Here is a 20,480-nt window from a genome sequence, read left to right as displayed (position 1 = left end):
CCCAGCACAGACCCAGTACACTGAGGACAGTCACAGGCAGCCCAAATAGATTTTTTTTCCCAAATGTTTTTGGAAAGGCCCACTGCCTATATTCAATAAATATATGTCTTCTGTCCCTGCCTCACCACTACTGGCCCTGGAGTATGTAAAATAACTGCAGACTGTTGCACTGTGGACTGGAATACAGCGGTGATGTAACAGCCAACACAGAGCCAGGAAATAATTTTGCGCAAGCCTGCTGTAACACTTAGCTGGCTGCATATGAATTAGGAGGACAACTACACCCAGCACAGACCCAGTACACTGAGGACATTCACAGGCAGCCTAAATAGATTTTTTTCCCCAAATGTTTTTGGAAAGGCCCACTGCCTATATTCAATAAATATGTCTTCTGTCCCTGCCTCACCACTACTGGCCCTGGAGTATGTAAAATAACTGCAGACTGTTGCACTGTGTACTGGAATACAGCGGTGATGTAACAGCCAACACAGAGCCAGGAAATAATTTTGCGCAAGCCTGCTGTAACACTTAGCTGGCTGCGTATGAATTAGGAGGACAACTACACCCAGCACAGACCCAGTACACTGAGGACAGTCACAGGCAGCCCAAATAGATTTTTTTTCCCAAATCTTTTTGGAAAGGCCCACTGCCTATATTCAATAAATATATGTCTTCTGTCCCTGCCTCACCACCACTACTGGCCCTGGACTATGTATAATTACTGCAGGGCACAATGCTCTGCACGGCCGATATACAAAAAAAAAAAAGTGCAACACTGCAAAAAGCAGCCTCCACACTACTGCACACGGTTAGATGTGGCCCTAAGAAGGACCGTTGGGGTTCTTGAAGCCTAAAATACTCCTAACACTCTCCCTATAGCAGCTCCGGCACCAACAGCACTTTCCCTCCTCTATGTCAGAATAAATCTGTGGCGAGCCGCGTGTGGGGCCGATTTTTATACTCGGGTGACACCTGATCTCCCCAGCCACTCACTGCAGGGGGGTGGTATAGGGCTTGAACGTCGCAGGGGGAAGTTGTAATGCCTTCCCTGTCTTTCTATTGGCCAGAAAAGTGCGCTAACGTCTCAGAGATGAAAGTGAAAGTAACTCGAACATCGCGTGGTACTCGTCACGAGTAACGAGCATCTCGAACACGCTAATACTCGAACGAGTATCAAGCTCGGACGAGTACGTTCGCTCATCTCTATTTATGATCCAACACCCCTCTGTGGCCCCTTTTCATTCCACCGCCCCCTTAAGAAGTAAAACCCCTCCATGGAGGCAATAATGACCACATTGAGAGCCACTGGTCTAAGACACTTCACACTGTCTTGATTGGCTAAAAAATGCTGTGGATTAGAATTCCGCAGCATGTCTACTTATGCATTCATTATGGAATTCAGCCCTTGAAATAAAAAGATTAAATTCTGCAGCCCTTCCAGAATTAAAAATGCAGCCACCGTTGATTTCCTGTGGAAGTATTACAGGTATTTCATTGAAGAATGCTGACAGTGATTCCACCCTGTGAATAGGTACTCTTAGACTACTGATGCATGCCAATGCACAGTGTGCATCAGGTAGTCAGAGACGCAGCCTGTCCAAAGTTGTTTTTCCAGGACTGAAAAGTCACTCAGATGTTCATCAGGAATATGTCAGACTAGAGCCTTTATCAGAATTTACAAGATATTAGATTACATGTTTTCATAATAAAAAAAAACACTAAGATTACTGAGAAGTATAACTTAAAGGTGACATAGTAACATAGTATGTAAGGCCGAATGAAGACAATGTCCATCTAGTCCAGCCCGTTTGGTGACATCAGTCAGAAATGTAATAACTTACTTCCTCTATGACTTGGGTTCCAATAGAAGACCACAACCTGGGAGCATAGGACATAACTAGAAAACATACTGTAGGTACACCATGAAATGTTTGAGAACCAGTAACAGTTTTGATGAACACATGTGCTTGGTTTTGCTCCAGTCCCCAGAAATACATGGAAATATTTGCTGATAACAACCCTGCATAATTTTTGTACTTTAGATTTCTTCAAATGCAGGGAACATTTTTCCATTTACTGGTAAAAGTTAAATTTGTTTCAGATGCTACGATGGCAAGAAAAGCTTTTGAGCTGTAGGAAAATCCATACATCATTCAAGATGAGTTTAGAAAAGTCATGGAAATAAGTTTTTGCCTAGTTACAGCATTGCTATGTTTTTCCTGTATTATTTACAATTCCAAGACATGTCTCGGTTAGTTTGCAGCGCTCATGTGGATATGAATAATCTCCAGAATTTCCATTTTTTAAGATACATTATGTACCTTTGTGTGCAATTCATTTTAGAGGCATCTTAGGGGCAATATTACTATGTATACATAATCTGTCTCACTGGTGTTTTTACCACATAAATGTGCATTCAGAAGCAATAGCTCAGGATACCTTCTGAAGTATAAAAAAAATCTCTTTGTGTAAGTATTACAAAATTGGAAAGTACAATTTTTGATACATTAAATGTCAGCTGGTTGTGGTTCTCCTCAATATTTAAACATTACAGAACATTTATTGTACATGTGACTGTACATCTTAAAATGTGTAGTGTTTTGATAAAGAGGGGAAATATGGTTTAAGTACGGATGTGTCCACCATTACTTGCTTTCGCTTGAATTTTGTAAAGAACTCTATTTTCTCATGGCAGAAAAATACATTCTTGTGCCATCTTGTCATAAAAAATACATGTTAAATATATACTTTTTATTTAACATGAGAGCCCATGGGTGGTCAATGAGGGCATCTATTGAAAACATCTATCACAGCCATACAGTATAAAAAAAGTAAAATGTAAATTTAAAAAGAAAAAAGGAGCCGATGTTGGTGGATCACCAGAGGAAGGTACATTTTTTGCACTAAATAGTTTGAGATATGCTGAGCTAAGAGCCAAGTTAAGGGAGGATACATCTGCATATATTACAATTAACGAGAATAAAATATTAATGCAAAAAATACTACAAGATCTGAACTGGTCACTGAATTATGAAGTCTTTAAATTGCAAGGTTGGGCTAGTGAGTAGCCAAACATTTGGCAGACTCAGAGCTTTTTAGGTAGGTATTTCAAGGTACTGTAAAATGCAGGCAAGTCTTTTCCCTTTGGGTTTTTCCAAATTGATTGCTGGAATAAATTTGTGATTTTCTGCGATTTTTGAGATACCCCCGTTTTTGCATAACTCAGACACCCATAGTGCCTGAACAAGAGTCAAAATTCAACCATGCATCTCACTTGTTTAGGGATTGAGATCAGCATATATGAAACGTTCAAGACATCAATCATCAAGAGGTTGATGAGGATGCTATGTATTTAAAAACCATCTAGAACATTGCTATTGCAGGTCATTTAGGCACTTTGTGATTGTCCTGACTTCACTGTTCAGAGGCAATCAGCCTAAAGTATGATATGACTAATATACTGAAGTGGCTAGAAGTTTCATGGTGACCCAGGAAATAAGTTAGCTGCATATTTAGATTTCTGCACTGTATATAGGTGTCGTTTGAGAAACAAGATAGTTGGACAAGTCAAAGTGTAGAGTTTAGTGTACATTGGAAGGGTGCCAGTCCATTTAATAGTAAGCCACAAATGATGATTTTGCAGTAATTGTTACTGTAAGTAACAATTTAGTTTTTTTATGTGAGGAGAAAGACTGCTGGAAATGTTTGTGAGAACATGAATGTGAGGGTTAATTGACAGAGCCCAGCTAAATGTTTTCCCTGTGCAGCAATTTTGGGTAGAAGAGGTTAGTAAGGTGTAATTAACATGGACTGTTATTTCAGTTGTGGGAGTAGATTTTATATCAGACCTAAATTGTTCACTGATTTATTTTTTCTCTAGCATAAGTAAGGCTGAATTGCTTGGCTCTTCAGATACTGAGCATTTTTACCATTATCTGGGGATTGAAATTAGGAACCATAATGAGGTACCTACGCCTAAGGGGGATCAGAGGCTTTATGTGGCTCAGTTCTTGCAGAGTTTCTTGTAATCAGAATGTGGATCTCTCATCAAAGAATATTCTCATTGGAAACTGAAGAGGTATTATAAATTATTAAACGCCTAGGCAGGTGACCAATTCTGAAATGTTATGGTATGTTAGAGGTAAAAGTGATGGGGCAAGTAGAAAAGAGGCAACTCACAGAGGACACTGAAAAGCTGATCCTTGTAGATAGTGTTATCTTAAAACAACATATTACCTTTTTTTTAGACATTGTAATTTTAGATATTCATAACAATACAGATATGTCCACCCTTAATTTTCCTCGATTTTTTGTTAAGGACTCCATGTTCTCAGGATACAAGTTAGTAAAAAAAAGTACACATTAACTAACATACATTTTTTTAAGTATGAGGGCCTATGGTGACAGATGGCCAATGGATGGCATAAGTGGGATCTATACTTCCTTTCATCTTGTGCCATGCATCTTTGGATATGGCAAGTTAAGAGAAGACAGACCTCCTATAGCAAGCCTATTGCTTATTGAAGGCTGAATTCTAATTTCAGCATTAATGCATCTTTTGACTATATGATACCTTATATAAGTGGTTGCAACACTTTGTATGCTGCCGTTAACTAGAAGCTATGTATATAGAGTAGAATTTCAAGCAGCCATAAAAGTGTGTAAGTTTGAAAGGCAAGTATTATTCAACACTAGAATAACCACACGTGTATCATAAAACTGGAGTAAAATATATCAACATTAATAGGAAGCTCAATTTTATGACAAGGTAATATTGTCAAGCTGTGATCAGACAGTTCCATGAGTTGTTGATGAATATCTTAGTTAATAGGAATTCCATAATTAAAGATGAAATTCTAAATGCATGCATACCTAAATTGCTTCCCAAAAGCATCAGATACTAAACTTTGACCAAAGGTTTAAAGTTGTCAAGAAAATTTAGAGTTATTGATAAAACGATAGGGAGGGAGTGTGCTTTCTGAAACAAAGACTGACAATGAACATGAAAATTATAGAACACAGTTAAAGTGTCTCTTTGTAGTTTAAGTACCTGAGGAGCTTTTTTCACTATGATGACAATTTCCATTGAACTCCGGTATAAGATCAAAACAAAGACAAACTGACAATGCAAGGATCTAAGGTTCTTGTGTGACTTGATAGTTCAGTGCTCCTAAGAGGATACTACACAAAAGATATTTCAATAGTGAAAATGATGAAAACCAGCAGTAAATGTCATTACCTGAACTAGCATAAAACGGAAACCACTTTCAACTTTTTAAATACATTCTTCTAGTCCGGCAACAACATATTTCTGTTTAAGACCAAAACAAAGAAATGATAACAATATATATTCAGGTGAGATACTACAAATATATCAAAACATCTTGCTTCATGCGTTGTCTGTTTTGTGAGCATCAACTATCTAGGGAAAGATGTTAGGTTAGAATGGTGATTGCAGTTAGTGTGGAACCAACAGAAAGCTCTTCTGTGTATAAGTCACATCTGGGAACTACTAGACTGAAAGAAAGCCCCATATGGTGCCAACTTTATAAAGATAACTTGGCTTTTCAGAGAAGAGTATTCTGTACAATCACCATTTCTATTTACTTCTAAGTTTTTCTATCTTGCAAAGAGATTCTCAGTCAATCAGAGTTCTCTGTTTCACTTGAAACCTTATCAGGACAGCAAAGAAAAATACAAAGAGGCATCAGCAAACAAGTTGATATAAGTTTGCTTCTGTTAACTTGACATCTTTGTATTTCCACTATATCTCTGTTATCTTAAAGGGCCACACCGGTGAAAACACATTTTTCTTTTCCTGTACAGCTCACCTGATTGTCATACTCAAGAGATCTCCTATTGATATTGCAGTCACTTCCGTGCATGCAGCCTCCTGTCTGTTACTTATCAGACAACATCTTGAGATTTGTCCCTGCTTTTTCCTTCACTATTCAGTGCTATCGATCTAATGATGCATCAGCACAGATCACATGAGCAGCTAGAGACTGTACCATCTCTGCTTGCTGGTAGAACACTGAAATTATCATTAGCCTCTATATTTACCAAAAGAAGCTACAGACCATAAGTATATAATTTTGAGTCAGAATCATCTGTTTCCATAACATCTGTGATGGGAGCCTCTAATTAGCAGCAGTTTTTTGCGTCTTGCTCTAAAGAGCTCGTGTGGTCCATCACATAGGAATTATGCGGACTGAAAAACTGACTTTTTGAGAGGAATCATGAAGCTTAGTAAATCTCAGGTGTTTAGAATGAGATCACATGACCCATCTGAGCAGAAGGACTCCAGGAAGTTTCAGATAGGAATAACTAAATTGGTAATACTATCTGACTTAGGCTGGCTGGACACAGGCATATTTGCATTAAGTAATCCAGAGCGGGTGTCCGGCTCCGGGTTTCGCAGAAAATGCTGACCATAAAATGCTACAGAAAAACATTTTTTCCTGCACACAAGCAGAAATCAATAGCGATTTTCGTCTTGCAGAGGAAAAATCGCACCATGCTCTATTTTAGTGCGGTGTCCACATGGATGGCTTCCATTGAAGTCAATGGAAGCTGTCTGACCTGCAGCCAATCCACAATTAACATTGCGGGCAAGTTGCGTATTCCGCATCATCGTTGCGAGAAAATCTGTACTGCACATGTCGGACAGTGAGTCATCCGGACCATCTGCAGTACAGATAAGAAGAAAAGAAGACAGGTACGCGGGGTCACCGGCTGGGAACGGGCTTGGATTCCGCTGCAGGACCCCACATCCGGAGTGCAGCCGGGCTTATATATACACTAGTTATTAGTATGATTTATAGTACCAGTGTTTATGTTGGTGCAATGCACTGCATACTAATATACACTGTAAGTAATTAGAGTTGGTACAAATATTTCCGTGCAAATTGTAAGCTATTGACATTATTTAGAATTTTCCAGAACATTGCAAACAGTGATTCAGGAACTTCAGCAGCCCACTAATGAGACATGTTCACTCACTGTTTTCACATATTAGCTGCATGTAATTTACAAACTGCAGCAGCTCACTGAGGAGACATGTTTGCTTGTAGCTTTCACATGTCTGCTAAACAAGATATACAAACTCCAGCTGGTGGCTGAGGTGAAATCGTGGCTTGTTGCTGCATCATGTAAGCTGCATTAGCTTCACGGTGGCGTTAAAAACTCTGCGATGATATGTGTGCACAGTTTGTTTCAACACTGGACAACGGTTCACGATTAGATGAAGACTGGATTGGTGTTGGTGGCATTAGCACTTGAGATGACATTATATCACGTTCAGGAGATGAGAAGGTAGTGGTGAAGGAGTATGCTTCAATATTGTTGGTCAATATGCACCGCCAGCTATGTATGTGTACATTTGTGAGGTGTCATTTATTGGAGTCTCCACACAGGTGTGCAGCTGTCTCACAACCAGCTACAAACTCCCAGACTGCGTACTGCTGTATCCATAGCAACTGAGGCCATGGGTGTTTGGGGGGGATGTAGTCCGCCCATAATCCCTCATTCAGTGCACAAAGATGAAGGACCTGTGATGACATTACCGTCATGTGATCAGGCTCTGTTCGTTTAGGACCTGCAATGACATCACCATCATGTGATCAGGTATTGTAAAGAAAGGGCTTGTGGCAGCATGCAATGGTGCAAAAGTATCAAAGACTTTATTCCTCCATGTCCAATGAAAGCTACATTTTGACTAAAATAGGTCTTTGTCAAGCTCAAAATATTGTCCCCAACACCCATCATATCTATAACAAGAAATAGAAACAAGTATTCCAATCACATTAAAGCTGCATCAACTGTGACCAACCTCCCACCAATTACACAGGTGCAATAAATATATATAATCAACATTAAAAATATACCCCAAAGAAATCAGGGAATAAATCATCAGGTGTGATTCTCCATGTGCCACCTCCATAAGTCATCCACCAGCATCCTTCATCATCAACATGTGCTGGACAACCAGCTGTGCATAGTGCCCCTAGTGCCCAGTGCGCATGCGTGAGTTTTCATAAAGCATCGCGATGCTTGGTCTCTGTGTTACCTAGTGTTGTTCAGTGTTATCTAGCTGCGCATGCGTGAGCTCTGGGGATGGATATCACATTGTTGGCCACTGGCACAGCACCTATCCTCTCATTACAACAAAATCAAGGCATCATCGGCATTTATCCGCTCACAAAGTGTCGGTATATTTATCCTCTTAACCTCCAACTTTCCCGATCATGCAAAGAAAAGGGACTAAGCTTATTAGTCTGTACTGTTGTAAATACTACTGTAAGTAAATAAATCCAAACACAATTGTTCATTCAATAGCTAATTAACTCCCACTATAGAGCTTTCAGTATAATATCTCAGCCTTTAAAGCACAATATCCTGTTATATACGTCACCTTAGCTGATTATAATAATCTTTATTTGTATAGTGCCAACATATTCCGCAGCGCTTACATAGACTGGGGGAATACAGAAAGACAAAAAATACAAAAATTACAGAACCACGGTTACATATAGTAATCAGTTGATGAAAACAATAGGGGTGAGGGTCCTGCTCCACAGAGCTTATATACTACAAGTAATTGGGTGATACAGAAGGTAAAGGGGCTGGAGATGTGCGCGGTATGGCGAGGTGGGGAGTGAGGGATGCTATACACATAGACAATGGTTAGACATTTGGCCGTGTGACAGCAGAATCGGTATGACTGCAGGGGCAGTTTATTATGGCTAGCAGGGATTGCATTCAATAGGTCAGGGAGCATCTTATCAGGCGGCATACAAAGGAGTTTGTTTAGGGTATGCGGTATGCCTCCCTGAAGAGGTGTGTTTTTAGAGCACGCCTGAAGTTCTGCGAGTCCTGGATTGCCCGGGTAGCCTATGGCAATGCATTCCAGTGGACTAGTGCTGCTCTGGAGAAGTCTTAGGGACGGGAATGAGAAGTTCAAATTAGAGGGGTGCGCAGTCCAGTTTCGTTAGCAGAGCGGAGAGCCTGGGCTGGGTGATGGATTGAGATGAGGGAGGCAATATATGGGGAAGCTGCACTGTGGAGGGCTTTGTGGATGAAGGTTGCGAGCTTAAATTAAATTCTGTATTTAACGGGCAGCCAGTGCAGTGACCGGCACAGGGCAGGGGTGTCTGAGTAGTGTCTGGACAGGAAGTTGAGCCTGGCTGCTGCTCAAGATGGATTAGAGGGGGTAGAGTCTGGAGCAGGGAAGGCCACTCAGCAACAATTTGCAATAATCGAGCCGTGAGTGGATGACGGCAATAATGAGCGTTTTTAGCGCGTCAACAGTGAGAAAGGAGCGGATTCTTGCGATGTTATTGAGGTGCAGCTAACATGTTTGGGCAAGAGATTAGATGTAGGGGGTAAATGATAGATCAGAGTCGAATATGACTCCAAGGCAGCGAGCATGCTGCCTGGGAGTTATGGTGGCACCACACACCGAGATGGAGATGTCAGGATGAGGTCGGTTAGTGGAAGGTGGAAATACCAATAAGTCAGTTTTAGAGAGGTTTAGTTTTAGGTAGAGAGAGGACATAGTGTTAGAGACAGCGGACAGACAGTCGGTGATGTTTTGGAGGAAAGGTGCACAGATGTCATGGGAAGAGATGTATAGCTGGGTGTCGTCAGCATACAGGTGGTATTGGAGGACAAATCTCCTGATGGTTTGTCCAACAGGGGCTGTGTAGATAGAGAAAAGGAGGGGGCTGAGGACCGAGCCCTGGGGGACCCCAACAGCAAGGGGAAGAGGAGGAGATGTAGAGCCAGCAAAGGAGATGCTGATAGAGCGGTCAGATAGGTAGGAGGAGAACCAGGAGAGAGCAGTGTCCTTTAGGCCGATGGAGCAAAGCATACTGAGAAGGAGTTTGTGGTCAACAGTGTCAAATGCTGCAGAGAGGTAGAGGAGGATCAGTAGGGAGTAATCAATTTGGCTGTCAGTAGGTCATTGGATACCCTTGTAAGGGCAGTTTCTTTCGAGTGTTGGGGTCGGAAGCCAGACTGTAGGGGGTCAAGGAGAGAGTTCTCTGATTGATAGCTTACAAGGTGGGAGTAAACTAGGCGTTCTAGTAGTTTGGAGATGAAGGGGAGATTAGAGATGGCTCGGTAGTTGCATCAAGAGTTGGCTTCTTTAACAGTGGGGATATGATGGCATATTTAAAAGAAGAGGGATAGATGCCAGAGGTCAGGGAGAGGTTGAATATAGTGGTGAGATGGGAGATGACCACTTGGGAGAGGGATCGGAGGAGGTGTGAGGGGAGAGGGTCGCTAGCGCAGGTGGTGGGCCGAGCAGAGAAGAGCAATTTGGAGACTTCTTCCTCTGTCGCTGGTCTGAGTACAGGCAGTGAACAGGAGCTAGATGCAGTGCTGACAAGACTAGGGTCAGGGTAGTCTGGGGTTGTGAAGTTATTTCCTGACGGATGTCATCAATTTTCTTTTTGAAGTAAGCAGCCAACTCTACAGATTATACTATACGATCATGGTCTACCTTAGGTCCATATACACCATGTCTAATCATTTCTAAAGCAACAATCACTTAGACCAATATTAAATACAGTCAAAAATAATGTGTACTCGGATAGAAAAATCCTATGCTCATATATCATCCAAGAAGAAAATGCCTCCATGCTCACAAAGACAGACTTCAGAAAATCCTTAGTGATAAGTAAAAAGTTCTTTAATCCAGTGCAACGTGTTTCGTCGCTATATTACGACTTTATCAAGCACATAAAAACATTACAACTCACACTTTATATAGTAAAATTTAAAATGAACTCTCACAAGGTGATGTATGTGTATTTTTTTTCCTGCAGTTAGGGCTTAAATTACAGCTTTGACAGTAGCATTTGCTACTGTCAAAGTTGCATCGCATCGCACAAAGACCGCACTTTCGTGCGATGCAATGCAACAGAGAGGAAGGCTCCACAGGGAAACATGGGCTACAAAACCTCACGTGTCGCGGGCATGTCGCCAGACCCATGACGTTTTTGTGTCAGGATGTCGCATGCTACAAAACATCACATGTGTGAAGGAACCCATAGGTTTATTACGTTTCTCTAGATTTTTTATATATATATTATTGTATGGTTTTACTTGATACAAGAAAAGTATTCTTTCAAGGTATGTAGAATAGTGGGATCCCAGGATGACGTAGGTGCGTCTCTATGGAGCACATCGTAGCTAGTAGTAAGGGCGCTGCGTTCCATTGTGACGGAATGACATACACACACCATCCAATGAACATCTAGAATGTGGTGACATAATGGGGCTACCATGGTAACATGGCGATCCCGGAAGTAGTAACCGACAAGACGCATTACAGATGGCCATCCGAGATGTGAGTGTTCATTTTAAACTTTACTATATAAAGTGCGAGTTGTAATGTTTTTATGTGCTTGATAAAGTCATAATATAGCGACGAAACGCGTTGCACTGGATTAAAAAACTTTTATGAAGTCTGTCTTTATGAGCACGGGGCATTTTCTTCTTGGATGATTTTGTACTGTAGGTCCCTCGTATTAGATGGACACAGCAGCCCGGCAGCCCTCCTGAGTTCTTTTCAGGATTAAGGAACGATCGGAATACCTCAGTATTGTTTGTTACAGGCGAACCAGGATGTGGAGGTGCTAGTGGAGCTCCCTCTCAGGAGCCTCAGTAGACACTAGGTGAGTCCTCTTTTATATATCTACATCTATATGATTGTCTAGTAGGGCTAGTGGAGCGCTGTCCTAACATATGTATATCTATGCCCATATATATCATATATCGTTCCTCAACCAGTATATGGCCATGTTATCATTGCTAGATATTCCTAGTCATGACTGATATACAAATGTCAATAGCCAATGAATAGTATTCTTTTTGTTATATATTGTCCCAAAGCGGCAAAGAGATCAACCACAAGTCTATATATCAAATATCATGTTTTATTTCAATTAATAGATAAATTAACAACTACATTGTTTTTATCAAGGGTGCAATGTAATAGTTTATTGATTATACAATTTTTTTTTCCTTAGATGATTATTCTACATGAATCAGAGCGGATCGCATCTATTCCTGCCTCTCCGCGACTATCCAGTATTAATAGATTCATTTGAATAATCAATAAACTATTACATTGCACCCTTGATAAAAACGATTTTAGTTGTTAATTCATCAATTGACCAACAACATTGAAGCATAGTCCTTCCCCACTAACTTCACATCTCCTGAACTTGATATCGTGTCATCTCAAGTGCTAATGCCTCCAACACCAGTACAGCCTTCATCTAATCGTTAACCGTTGTCCAGTATTGGAACAAACCATTGCTATTGTGCAAACATGTCACCACAGATGGTTCAACACCGCCGGGAAACTAATGCAGCTTACATGACACAGCAAGACAAGCCACGATGTCACCTCAGCCACCAGCTGAAGTTTGTATATCTGGTGCAGCAGACATGTGAAAGCCACAAGCGAACATGTCTCATCGACGGGCTACTGAAGTTCCTGAATCACTGTTTGCGATGTTCTGGAAAATTGTAAATAATGTCAATAGCTTACTATTTGCACGGAAATATTTGTACCAACTCTAATTACTTACAGTGTATATTAGTAAGTGGAGCATTGCACCAACATAAACACTGGTACTATAAATAGTACTAATATAAGGCCGGCTGCACACAACCTGATCGGATGCCGGATACGGATCCTTCATGAACTCTACTTATCCTCCCTCAGACAAATGTTTTGGTTGAGGAGAGAGCTTAGTTCTTAATTTCTACAGCACTTTTTCAAAAAATGTGTTTTTCAATACATTTCCACCACTTTTGTCTTAACTGGAACAAGCTCAAAGGTGCAACCATTACTAGGTGCCTCTGATTGTGCGATTGATGAAACAAGGAAGCTACTTTGCTCAACTGTATTAGAAGTTAAGACAGTCACTGCACATTTATTTTTGATACTTTGTGATTTTCATGTAGTCATACCGTATATGTGTATGATAGCATATAAATAAGTAATGATTTAATTTGTTTTGTTTCAGTTATCCAGAGAAATCTCATCTAATTTTGAAGGATACTGATGGAGGCATTTAAATATCTTCATCCTAGAAGACAGGGGCATTGCTAGGGGCAGGAGCAGGTGGAGGAACACTGACAAAAGGCTAGGCACATCATTGTCAAACCATAAAATAAATGTTGTAAGACAGCTCACCATTATCCAGACATTTCCATTAAATTTGCAGGTGCACGAAGTGAAACATGATGTTGTGAACAGGACATATGAAGAGGGTGACTCCAAGATGGAATTAAAAACAAGGATCTCTGGCACCGGGTCACTCCCCACATAGGCCGCCTGCAGACGGGCAGAAATTCCGCGGCAGGATTTCCCACGGAATTTCCGCCCTTGGAAGCTGCCATAGGATTGCATTAACAAACGCAATCCTATGCAGATGGCTGCGATTTGGCCGTGCGAAATCTCGCGCAGCAAACAAATCGCAGCATGCCCTATTTCTTTATGGGGCTCGCAGAGCCCCGCATAGAAACGTCACTCACTGGCCGCCAGCTCCGCTCTGCACATGCGCCGGCTGCCCAGCAGCCGGCACATGAAAGAGCTGGGGCCGCGGGAGAGATGAGTGACGCACTGCTCTATGCAGACGTTCGGGTCGGGGGTCCTGCTGCGAGAATTCTCGCAGCTGGATCCGACCCGGCCGTCTGCAGGCGCCCATAGATGATTGATTGCCTGTTTATACAGGCCGATCATTGTCTCATTTTTCTGCATGCACGATCCGAATGACGGACAAAGTATCATTCGTCGTTCACAAGGTGCAAACATTTACACTAAACAATTATTGTTCAGATTCCCACAAACCAGAAAGAATCTGAAGGACAATGGCACAATGTAAAAGGGCCCTTAGGCTCATCTATTTGAGTTGAAACACGTAGGAAGGGTCCAGCAAGTGCACATGCTTTTATAAAATGGAATAAACTTTTTTGTTTTTAATTTCAAGTTGGAGAGCTGGAGTCGCCCTCTTTACATGTCTGGTTTACTTCTGCTCATGGCCAACGTGCTGATGATTCACTCCATGCAACTGCAAATGTAATGGAGACGTCTGGATAATGGTGAGCTGTCTTAGGGCTTAAACAGACGGGCGCATGCATTACTACGCTCGCCGCTACAGAGCGTAGTAGCGCATGAACCAGGTTAAATTTTTTTTCTTACAGTTTAAACTCTGCGCTGGTGATCGCAAGTTTAAAAAAAAAGCGGGAAGATAGGTCCTTGAAAAACTACATGCGAGAAAGATAGGGCAAGTCCTATCTTTTCTGACACGTAACATAAACTTGCAAGAATCCCAATAGTGAAAATGAAACCATTGAAATCAGTAATTTCGTTTCACCCCGTTTTGCGGCCGTGATTTTCACAAATGCAAAACGGGACAAAAACATGCTCATGTAAAATCATGTGGTTTGTGTATTACAACAGGTTGGTGGATGAAGACTTGCACCCTGGATTATAGATTGGTTTTTATGACAAACTGGATCCATATTATACTGGTATAAATTTTGAATTCATTCAGTTTTCGTATTGGTATACATAAATTGCAATATTTTTATCTTTTTATTCTTGCATTGAGATTATTATGTTGCTACCTGTAACAAATTCACCAAGAATTTCACCAGAGAATATATTTGAAATTTTGGATAATTCAGCTGGGCAAACTAGAGCTGCTGATGTCGGGATCCTGCAGGTGATGGAGACACGAGGCACACGCTGAAGAGATGGCGGGGTAGAAATGGCACTTGATACGGTGGCTCGACCAAACTTCTCCCCGGAGAGACCGTATGGCCTGAGCCAAGGTACCACTAGGCCTCTTCCAAGTGATTCTGGGACAGTGGTTACCTGTACAGTGGTGTAGTGGACTTGAGAAGTTGTCACTCGTGACGCCACCATTCCTTCACACCGTTGGTTGTCCGGCGGGAAAAATAGGTCCACACACAGTTATAGTTGAATACCTCAATCACTGGAAAGGTCAGTGACTGGAACTTTACTTCTTTAAAGTATCTTTCACACACCAGTGCAGGAAGAACAATTAAGCAAGGTCAGGGAGGAGAACACAGGATGACACCAGCTCTACAGGCCGAGTTATCTGTATGACTCCGCTCCTGGCCAGACACGCACACTCTGGGACACAGGATGAACTTGGGCCTACAGAATGAGTTATTTGTATGACTCCACTCCTGGACAGACACACCAAAGGTGGACAAAACACTCCGCAGACACTCACTTGCGCTTAGTAGCTTGAACACTGCACGGTGGGCTCCTTTCTCCACTCACTCTCCAGGTAGGGCTCCTGGCATGAGTACATCAGGATACCTCTCCTCAGCCTTCATTCTTCACCACATGAGAGTTGAAGTTACCCCTATGTGGCTGGCACTCTCCCTCCACACTCAACAATTGAAGCAATGGAATCCCTCTTCTTTTCTCTTGCACTCACATATATAACTTGCATACTCACGTGACAACATAACTTGTTACAATTTGCAGACATATCCCAGACATTCGCAGACATTAACCTCTTACATGCTGCAGCTGTGCAATACACGTAACTAAAGACAAGACAATTTACACAGTGCATCCATACTGAAGACATAACATGTATGACTATTATGGAGGGGCCAGATATATAGACTTCGGGCCACTACACTGAGATCTTTTCAGGATAATCTGCTGGCAATCGGTGTGTGAACAGTGACCTAAAATGACTTATGAATGGACTTGAACAGCACATTTCTCATCAACTGGGGAAGTGATGGGACAACACAACTCTGAAATCATATGTGCTTAAGAAAATGGTGCTGATGCGATTGCGCCTTAGAAAAATGTTGACTGCAGTATTTGAAGAGTTTGTTCTCTCAGTCTAATGCGTCTCATTATAAAATATGAAGCTATTAGATTGGATAAACTGGGTAAAACCATACAGGACAAACGAGATTTATTAAAAACATTTTAAATGACCGACAATATATTACTTTATATGAGAAATGACAAAGGAATACTGAAAAATTGCGAAAAAGATATTACTGGAGTTAAAAAAACTAAGTTTGCTCATGATCTCCCGGATTGTCAGTCTGAAATGGTTTATTCGTGGCAGGTGGTAAAGGATAAAAATGGGGAACCTGTCTCTATTCTCAAGAGAGACAAGAGAAGAAATAGAATTAATCATCAGAAAAATTGTGTGAATTTTTTATCTTCTGGTAATGACTGCACAGACTGTGTAACTGATACCTCAGATTCAGATGCAAATAATTTTATAATCAGGCACACCTCCCGCTTCCACAAACCGGTAGCTCCAGAGACAACAAAAAAACAATATTTTAAGAGTTTTTACAAAGAGCAAGCCACTGTCCACAGGCGTACATGAAGGGCAGGTAGAAAATACCGGGGTCAGAGATCACAAGTATCAAACATGGAGAAGAATCACCAGAGTTGACCCAGCAATTATCTGTTATAAATTTGCCTGCCTGCATATATTCAACTAATCATATTTCTGCGCTTAAGAAGAGTTTAAATTTTGCCTTTACTTCTAAATTTGAGCTTTTTAAGACTCTTAGATGTTAACAAATTTGTCCGTATATTAAACTATTAAAATACTTTTTTTGCTGAGTTGAGGATTGTGAACGTGATCTACCAACATTGTGCCGACATATCTATTTGATTGTGGTGCAAACATGTGATCCTGTACATTAAAATATGATCAAATGATTCTTATGCATATATAAAAGATTTATCTGCAGGAATGAGAAGTTTGTCAGGATATTATATCAGAATGTATGGCAAACAGTTCTTTCTATGCAATACAGTCTAAAAAGCTGAAATGGAGGATTTTCAGTCACTGGTTGGGGAGGAGTTGAAAACATTACATAATAACTGTCAGGGTTTCTAACAAATTATATCAGAGAAAGAAATTTACATTATTTGCATTGAAGCGTAATGATTATGTCACCATCTGATAAGAGTGGTTTGACAGTGGTGCTGGACAGCATATTATATAAAGTGAAGTACTCAAGAGGTTTGGTGATACCACGATTTATTGGAAATTACCCAACTGAGGCTAATAGGTCAAAATTGTCTTCTATTCTAAATCAGGGGTCTCTTTAGGTATTTTGTCACCTACTGTATGCCTTAGTAAGTGTTTTTGATCTATTTTAAAGAATATATTTTCTAGCTGTTTATGATCATCGAGAAGCGAAGTTATGTTAATTGGGGGTAAATATAGGAGTCGCTGAACCATATGTATGTTGACATGTATTTCCCATTGACTATCAGGAACCTTTCGGACAGGACGAAATTAGTCTGCACGGACACTTCTACATCACACTGCTATCCTTATGGGACTTGAATTGGGCCACTGTTAAAATCTTCAAACCACAAGATTACATTCCACAGCGGAAAAGCTTTCCACTGTGGAATCTGCGCTGTGTCCTGCAAACAATTCCATTGTGTGTAAAAGGTTCAGTCAAAGAAAAAAGATCCCCCGCGCTCCGGAGTCTCCGAGAAAGCAGTCGTATCTCTGTATTACATAAATTTTAAAATTTATGTGATACGGAGATACGACTGCTTTCTCGGAGACTCCGGAGCGCAGGGATCTTTTTTCTTTGACTGAATTACTTCAGCCCTTAGTGGGTGTATTCCCCAGAACGACTCTCCAGGGAACTGGTTCAGGAGTTAAAGATACTTACTGAAGGAGAACATGGATGTAGGTGTCGGTGGTTTCTCTCACCAGAGAAGTCCACCGAGCACCAGGTGAGTGCATACCGCTCATTTACTTATGTTATTTTGGCTGCTGTTTGTTTTTTCACGAGGTGCTTATCTGATTTTGTGTGTAAACGGTTCCTCATGTGAGGTGGATTGTTAGTGGATATCTAATAAATTTCAGCTTCAAAATCCACCTGAAATCCAGAATGCATGAAAGGATCCATATTTTTCTTACCATGGGGCTTAACGTTAGAATATAAAACTTTTACCTACTATTTTTATGAAAATGTCACATTAATAATAGTTGTTACAAGGAAAGTAATTAAACCTAAATTCATATTGCAGATGCTGAACTTGTTTCATGTACTTATAAAGAAGTGGCTGTTTTAGAAAAACCCCATACTAATGAAATCATGTCCTTATCAATAAAACTTGTTCATTTTAAATACTTATAATGAAAGAGTCAGAATGCAATTTTATTAGTGTTATTTAATGTCCACTTATATGTTAAAGAGCTCTGAGGCTTCCTTATTTCCTGGCACATCCTGATGTAACTGTTACAATTTATAGATCTATCTTCAGGACCCTGTAAGCTATTATTCTGCACTGTAATAAACTCTGAGCCTGGTCCAGGTACCAACAGAAAAGATGTTCTCAGTCTGAGAAGTTAATATTCCAGGGCAAGATTGTGGTCACTGATTACTATATACCATACATGTTGTGAAATAAAAATCTGCCTTGAAGAGAAAAGAATGGATGAGATAGTAGATAGGATACCACATGGTGGTGACCAGAGTACATTATGGCTCAAGTTTGCTTTTTAACCTCCCTTCCAGGGCCAGACGTGGGCTATATGTATTCTGAAATTTTTGGCACCCTACCTGTACATAAAAAAGTGTGATTTTAGGAAAATATGCTATTTATACACAAATATGTGATGTTATTTTCTGGAGCAATTAAACTGATCAGCTGACTGAAGGGGCCATGCGTGCTTGGGCGAATGTAGAGGCTTCTTTATTGTGTATCAGCTCCATAAATTTTGTAGTGACTGTACCTAATACTGCAGCTCAGTCCCATTCAGTGGAAGGCACAGCCACTACAAAGTGTATGGAACTGTGTCTGGCAAATAATGAAAAGGCTATTCTGCAGCCCTTTCAATCAGCTGATCAGTTCTAAATCCTGAGGATAGACCCTTAATAGAGATGAGCGAGCATACTCGATAAGGCAAACTACTTTACACGAGCAGTGCCTTATTCGAGTACCTGCCCGCTCGTCTCTAAAGATTCGGGTGCCGGAAGGGGGTGGGGAGCGGCGGGGGAGAGCGGGGAGGAACGGAGGGGAGATCTCTCTCTCCCTCTCTCCCCCGCCACTCCACCCTGCTCACCGCCGCAACTCACCTGTCACTCACCTGACGAGCGGGCAGGTACTCGAATAAGGCACTACTCGCTCGAGTAGTTTGTCTTATCGAGTATGCTCACTTATCTCTAACCCTTAATATTAAAGTTCCAGAAAACTCTTCAATAACCACCTACATTTTTTAATTTTTGCTTCTCTGCATTACAGCAGTCATAATATGGAAGCACCTTGGATGTGAATTATAGGGCATGGTTTCATTGATAAGAAAAATGGTGGAAATTGTTTTGAAGCTAATTTATTAGTAAGTTGCATATTTTTAGCGCATAATTGGACAACCTCTTTAAGAAAGGAAATTATGTGTCAATCAGGCAGTGTCAGTGTCAGGCCTTAGTCAGACGGGCGTTTTTAGCCGCGATTTGCGCATGCGCATGCGTCCGGCGATTTTATAAAACCATTGCTTTGCAATGGTATCGGACACATGAGCGCTTTTTATGTGCTCGTCCGATAAATTATAGAACAGAAATAGTAACATAGTAACATAGTATGTAAGGCCGAATGAAGACATTGTCCATCTAGTCCAGCCTGTCTATCCTCTGCGATTCCTGTTCTGTTCTCTATATGCGTTCAATGGGGCCGGCGGCAGCAGCGCCGACCCCATTGAGAACATATAGAAGACAAATCATTCTTCTCTGCCACAGCTGTAACAGCTGTGACAGAGAAGAACGATGTTTGCCCATTGAATTCAATGGAGCCGGCAATACAGCCGCTCCATTGAAAGCAATGGGCTGCCGGCGTGCGCGGGGTGAATTGTCGGGAAGGGCTTAAATATATAAGCCCTTCCCTGCAATTCGTCCTAAAATGTGTTAAAATTAAAAAAAATTGTATACTCACCTTTCCGCTGCAGCCGGAGTCCAGCCGCGGCCGCTGTCAGTTCTCCTGAACTGCTTCTCGGCACTATTCAGCCGGCGGGGCTTTAAAATCCCCGCCTGCTGAATGATCTGCCTCTGATTGGTCACAGCCCTGACCAATCAGAGGCAGGTTTCACTCACACACCCATTCATGAATTCATGAATGGGTGAGTGACTGCTGCCTCTCAGCACTGAGCCAATCAGGGGCAGGTCTGACTCACATCCATTCATGAATTCATGAATGGGTGTGAGTGAGACATGCCTCTGATTGGCTCAGCGCTGAGCCAATCAGGGGGCAGGTCTGACTCACACCCCCTTCACACCCACTGCAGGACGGCCGTGCGGAGCTCCGGCTGCCGAGAGAAGGTGAGTATATATATATTTTTTATTTTTACACATTTTAGGATGAATTGCAGGGAAGGGCTTATATATTTAAGCCCTTCCCGACAATTCATCCCGGG

This window comes from Eleutherodactylus coqui, chromosome 2 (assembly GCF_035609145.1).
Source record: "Eleutherodactylus coqui strain aEleCoq1 chromosome 2, aEleCoq1.hap1, whole genome shotgun sequence".
NCBI classification, from domain to species: domain Eukaryota; kingdom Metazoa; phylum Chordata; class Amphibia; order Anura; family Eleutherodactylidae; genus Eleutherodactylus; species Eleutherodactylus coqui.
The sequence above is the reverse complement of the archived record's forward strand: the minus strand, read 5'-3'. Positions refer to the sequence as shown.